This window comes from Gambusia affinis, linkage group LG02 (assembly GCF_019740435.1).
Source record: "Gambusia affinis linkage group LG02, SWU_Gaff_1.0, whole genome shotgun sequence".
Taxonomy (NCBI): domain Eukaryota; kingdom Metazoa; phylum Chordata; class Actinopteri; order Cyprinodontiformes; family Poeciliidae; genus Gambusia; species Gambusia affinis.
In genome coordinates, this window is record NC_057869.1 from 31,333,818 (window position 1) to 31,340,654 (window position 6,837).

Here is a 6,837-nt window from a genome sequence, read left to right on the forward strand (position 1 = left end):
AGATGTACAGAATCATGACATCATAAAACCAACAGGTCCAGCTGCACATAAAGTAAAAAGAAAGATAGTTTTCTGACTGAAATAGACTCCTGAATCCAGATTTAAATAAAAAAGGGGAGCAGACTTTGTTCCACATACCATCTTCTCCAGATTAGATTGGATTAGACACAGCGACATTTTATTTCAACATATATTCTGCTAATAATTCCCCTGTTTTGTCTGAGGTTGCTGTTGACTGTCAGTGTCTGTCGGGGTTATAACCTTCCCCTCTCTGGCCTCCACACAGAGGCTGCCAAGTAAAAAGCTTACAACACATTCCCTTACTGAGTAGCACCGCATGATGGCTCCCGGCGCTACCTTTGTCTCAGTCGTAGAGATGACTAAAATCGAGCATTGTAATGCGACACCCTTAATTTCATGCAACGCGGCAGGATTATGGATGTGAATTGAATGCTCAGGTCTTTTTTGTCTTCCCATTTTCCCAATTAGGATTTTCTGCCTTCGTAATGATGCAAAAGTGTTCTGTTAGTCAAATCGGTGATAGCTATTTATATGAGCAATAATCTCTGAGCCGGCATCAAACTGTCAGAGAAGGAACTGCTTAAAAAAAAAAGAAAAGTGAACGGAAAGATGGAGGCTCACTGCTCACCCAGGGACACAGTAAGCAAGTGGAAATAAAACAAGTGTTTAAGGCAGGTCTTTTGGTAAATAAATCTCTAACACCATGATCACCACCAGTTATGCTTGGATAAAAATGCTCAAATAACCACACTGCTGTTTTTGTTTTGTTTTTTGTTTTTTTGTTTTTTTTGTAAGCTGCAGCTCATTCCTCTGTGTCTTGTATTTCAACAGAATAGGGCATGAATGTCTGACAAGTGGGCTATCATCCAAGAGATCATTAAGCACAAGGGTTGAAGTGCCATCTTCAGTGCCATGGCAACAGGGTTGCGAGATGAGATAGAAACAATGCAAGGCAGGAGGCAGGGTTGGCGCTGAACGATTGCCACTGATGAATGGATTTCCCTCTCTCCCCTCAGAGGGCCAGAACAGGAATGGAAGACCAGACCAGAACGGGAGGATGGCAAGAGAGAGAGAGAGAGAGAGAAATTGGTTGGAGGAGAAAGGCCAAGCTGTTAGGGGTTTCATAGGTACACTAACAGCAGTAACAGTATCTCTTTAAAGCTCTGATTGTTTCCCACTCAAGGGTCTAATTGAACATGTCAAACAGTGCATTTGCATGGGAATGATTGTTTTTCTTTGTTGTCATGCTGAGCCAGCAGTCTCACATCTGTACTGAAGATAGCAGCTCAATACTCACACACAGGGCAATGAGAGTTGATATGTTACCCATCACAAACCCAGACTTACACCATCAGTACAGTTACATCTTAATAAACCCTGTAGATCAGTGATGAGATGTTACTCAAATATTATTAATTATTAATTTAATGTTGTTGTTGCATTTCTCTTTGGGATGAATAAATTATTTTTGAATTTGAATTGAATAGAATACTTTGGACAGCAAAGTCTGGGTTTCCCACAGTGTAATACAAACCTGGCTGGCCACCAGGCTTTACATGTGCACTCACCAGGCTAAGCATTGTGTTTATCAGGGAGCAGCAGATTAACATAGCAAAGGCTGAAATAATACCCCACCTGAGGCCACAAATCCCAGAGGAGGTGAAAAGTGGGCATCATGGAGGAAGAGCGGTGAGGAGGAAGAGAAGAAGGAAGTTCAAATAATTTCTTCCATCAATCACAGTGGGCAATGTCACTATCACTGGCTAACAAGTTGGATGAACTACAAGCTGTGAGAAGGACCCAACCAGAGTATCAGGACTGCAGTGTTGTGTGTTTTACTGAAACATGGTTGCAGGATCGTATCCCCGATCTGGCAGAAAGATGTTGGAGCTCATATAGTCACATTCTGACTATATGAGCAGACATTTAATGGTGCTTTCACACCTGATCGTTAGACTGGCTGTGATTGGGGTCTATTTGTTACATTTTCAGCTGCTGTGGTTCTGTTTCCCACTGAACTGTTGCATATGAACCCAACCTTTTGCAAAACCTGTCCCCCCACCCCTCACCTGTGGTGGCACTGCACCAAGAATCACTGAAGAAAATGACATGAAACTTCAGAAGAAGACGCTGAACAACTGAAATACAAGCAACAATGAAGTGGCACCAGATTTTAGTGGTTGTGGGATTTCTCTTTTGTCTTTGGTAAAAGACAAAATGAGCCATTTCTCCTGCTAATGTTTGTGGGATTTGTTTGGTTGTATTTACCCAGAATGCTCTGTGCTGTAGTTTGCTTCCTGGTTTTGGAGCGGTCTCTGGTCTGCATGGCGTTCACATATTAATTCAAACTGCATCGGACTGCACTTCAACCGAGACAAGACTGAGGTTTGTAGGCGGACCAGAGTTCACTGTTCAGATTACACGTTCACACCTCCCCAAACAAACTGGACTTTTTAGACAGACAGACTGGAGTATGATTAAAGTGAACTAAACATTGCTGGTATGAATGCACTCTTAAAGAGAAGTGGGAAAAGGAAAGGAGCTGGATTAGCAGTGCTAATGTGCTGTTTGTTAATCCAGGACACATTACTATGAAGTGTCATCTGGATGGATGGATTTCTCTTTTGTGGCCATTAAATGCAGGTTTGTGCAGAATGGACCCAGTCTATCTCACACGTCTTTGCTTTTCACATTACAGCTGCCGGAAACAACAAAAGTCACCTGAAAAGCAGCGTTTGGTTTGTGCTCCCTCAAAATGCCACCAGGTTACCGCTGTTAAAAATTAAAAGAAATGCATTTTGATTCATCTAATAAGCTCTCCGCCAGTCTCGCTTTGTCTGCCGCTGCCTATCAATCTGAGGTTGTAGGCAAATATGGAAAAGCACCAGCATACAACCACCAACACACAGGCCTACAAAAGCAGCTCAAAGCCAGTTTGGGAAGTTGTCTTTCTCACATGTGCAAATCAATCTGCAGAGAACAATCTGTCAGAAAAATCTTTAGCTTTAAACAAGCTGCTGTGAACGGGATGAGGCCCTTTCTGTGGGGCAGGGCACTGCGGGGACTTACCAATAGCTGTCTTTATGCATCCCAGAGAGTCAATAAGGATTATGAGAGGAAGCTTTTATCTCTTCAAACACAGGGACCAGTCACTCATTTAAATGGATGAACAATTCAGGTACGCTCAATAAATATAAAAAGAATATTCTTTCATAAATACATTCAAATCCCAACTCCATTCAAATTCTAGTACCATATGCTTAATTTAAGATCTAATCTCCTTTTTTCTATTTCCACCAGTTCACTGAAAGCAAATCTTTGTACACATAGTTGTTTAAAAACCCAAAGGATAAACACAGACTACCTATTGTTGATGGCAAAGAACCTTCATCCTCAACTTAAGACCCACAGTTCCTTTGAGTGCTCCTGCTAGATGCCGTATGCAAAGCAGGTGCGCCGAGAAAAACACGCCTAACAAAAGAGACATTATTGCATTTCACAACCTCCCAAAAAGACGAGCTGAATATTAAAGATGACACAACTGTATTTACACATCATTTCATCAGACTTAAAATAACCTCATTTTTTATCTTGCTCTATCAAATAAAGGGAGGCAATAAAATCTGCCAAGAGAAGAACAAATAAAAGCAAATTTTGACATTTTGCTTTTTGATGCCTTCCATTTATAGGTCAGAGGAAACACCAGCCGACCTCTCATTGTTTCTTAAATGCCATTTTGTAAGGCTGGGAAGCAAGAATTAATTAATGCGTGGGTAGCTGCCACTGTCAAGAGGCAGCACATTAAAATCAATGATTAATAAATTCAAAACACACAACAAACTCAGCTGGGAGATGAAAATAGCATTGTGCGCTCCATAGGAAGCAGCCCCAGAGCACGTCCTCCCGCCGAACCGAGCGTCCACTCAGATGGCTAATAGAAAGTAGCCGTCGCCAGCTGTGTGCCTGTGAATAAAATCTCTTTAATTAAACGAATTACAATGGAAGAGGGAACCAGAAATGTGTGCTGTAGTATTGACAGGAAACCATGCCACACACAAACACACATTATGAAATCCCATAAAGACTTAAAATAACACTGAGCCTTTTGTACTTAGGTTATAAAAAAGGCTCAATCCGCACATTCTGTGTTTCATCTACAACAGCTCTACGCTTCATGAACAGTGTGGACACAGCGTCTGGTTATTTTAGCAATGATGCTAAGTTTAAAACCAGACAACAAAACAATATTTTTATTTATCAGATTTGTTACACTGCAATAGGTTTGGTTCGGTTGTTGCAGTTTTTCTCAACTGGTTTGAAGTGCTTAAAGGAACTGGAATCCACTCAACAGAGTAGAAAACACCACCTGCAAATCTGATGTTGACAATGCTGACCAGGATTTTTTTATATTGAAAAAAATCCAATAAATTCAAACAAAATATGTTTCAAGAAAAGTTGTACATTATACATAAAAAAAATAAAAACTTTAAAGCCCCAAATGAATGATAATGACTGTATGTAAACTTCTGACTGGAACTGCACTTTACCAGGAATGGCTGGATAAATGACTGACTATTCCATAACTCACACAGTTTGGCTTTATTTGAACCAAGTCAGTTAAATTGGATCAGACTGTTTGTAATAAAATAAAACATATGTGTCTTTTTTTTTTTTTTGGTATTGGATTCTGTGATTAGGTTATAAACAGAGAAGCTGAGAACTCTCTTGGTGTCTTGACCATATTACAGATTATTATCTCAGAAGTTGAAGTTAACAGATTGTCTCAGACCAAAGGCAACAAGGCACCGTTTACTGGATTCACCACCAGAGGGAGACAAGAACATGAAATAATTTCATTTACCTGATAGATCCTGTCCAGGGTCTTAAGATCTGAGGGCTGGTGGGCTTGGTGGGGGGTGTAAACCCTCTTGCAGAAGTTGATGAGTAAGTTTCACTCCTGTCCTGTATGCTAATCATTAGTAGCTGCTGCCGTGATAGCAGAGGATAACTTTGTTCCTCAGAGTTGTTGATAAGCAGAAGTCACACATTGTCAATATCTTCTTCCACAGTTGTAAATAAGCCTGCATCAATAAAATATTTAGGAGTAAGAGAACAGAAACTAAGTCATCTGGTAACATCAAAGTGTCTAATATACACTGGTGCGAGTTGTTTACATGGGATGGTGGCAAGGCGCCGAGGGAGGTCTGTCCTGGTTCTAACTTTGCTTAGCTAGAGCAAACAGTGCTGCTGCCATTTACACACATACAGAGAGGAAACACTCCTCTGGAGACACTGAGAAGCCTGGATCTGTGCGGGTGGTTACCAAGAGTGCATGCGTGTTGCTTATTCTCAACATCTAGAGCTCAAAACAGGTGGCCTGCATCTGCCAGAGCACAAAAACAATGTTTGACAAAGTTGGTTCTATAAAAATGGACATTTAAAGAAACAACAAGCTCCAGTCTTGATTGTAAAAACGAAAAGAAAAAAACTCAAACCCTAACCCTCAGAGATGATAGATGGATAAACTTTGATAATTATGTTGGGGAAAAAAAAACATCTAATAATTTGTAAAGAACAAACAAGGTGCAATAAATTGTTTGAATAAGTGTGCACTCCCCTCAAATACTTTGCTGAAACATCAGGAAGCAGTCATTGGTAGGAGTCTATCAGCATCACTGCTGACAATATTTTCTCACAATGCCTTGCAAAGGTTTTCAAAATGTCAATTTGTGAAATCTCTTGTCCTGATAACCTCACAGATTTAGTTCTGAACTTTGACTAGGCCATTTCACAACGCCGTGCCCATTATGACATAGTGTGAATGAATTTAACTGGTGAATGTCAAACAACCAAACTGAAGTTGACGTCCACAGTTTTCCACCATAATCCTGACTGTCAATGAGCTTTGTTAGATACTCTCCATTTCTGTGGTTCTAAACAATTTAGAGACTCATTTTGTTACGCCTGCCATTAAAAAAAAAAAAAAAACAATGTCAGCTTACACTTGTGCTAGAATTGTAAAAATGCAGTTAGTTTCTTACAGTTGGAATATGACCTTTACTTTGGTGCTTCTCCACACTGAACCTCAGCCCTTCATGTTTTAAAATCAGGCAGCAAAACTATGTAGGACTTTGTGCCATGACATCCAGGCTTAAGAAACCCTGACACAACTGATGTGACATCCAGAAATATTTTCAATACAAAAAAATAAAAGCTAAAATATTTCAGGCAAATGGGTGCAGAAAGATTTTAAGAAAACCCCACTGGATTCTAAACTATGACAAACTGACATGTTTATCAACGAAGACATTTTTCACAAAAAACCTTGAGCTGATTAAAGTTGTGTAATAGTTATGCTGAACAAAAGGCTAATTTTCTTCAGTGGCTTTGATTTGAGTTTCTTCATTTAAAACTAAACTTCTAAATTAAATGGGAAGTTTGAAAACAATTAGGGGAATCAGAGTAAAAGGCATTGAAAACAAATGGATGCCACACTTTAAAGATTTCTATTTGTAGACACTTGATTATCCATGCACCGGCACACTAAACTCCAATAAAAATACATTAAAGTTTGTGTTTGTTGACAGACAAAATGTAGAAATGTTCAACAGGAATGAAGGACTATGAAAAGTGCCAATTTAACCACTTCACTAACCAAGACTGGGCATTTCTGCACATTTATCATTGACTCCATAAGTGAAGGAAATTCATCACATCAAAGGATAGATTTATTTATCCGAGTCAAAAAAGTTTTTTGTAGAAATTCAAACCTTGTCCTGAACTGAAACTGCCACTGAGGTCAATTTCAGTTTACAA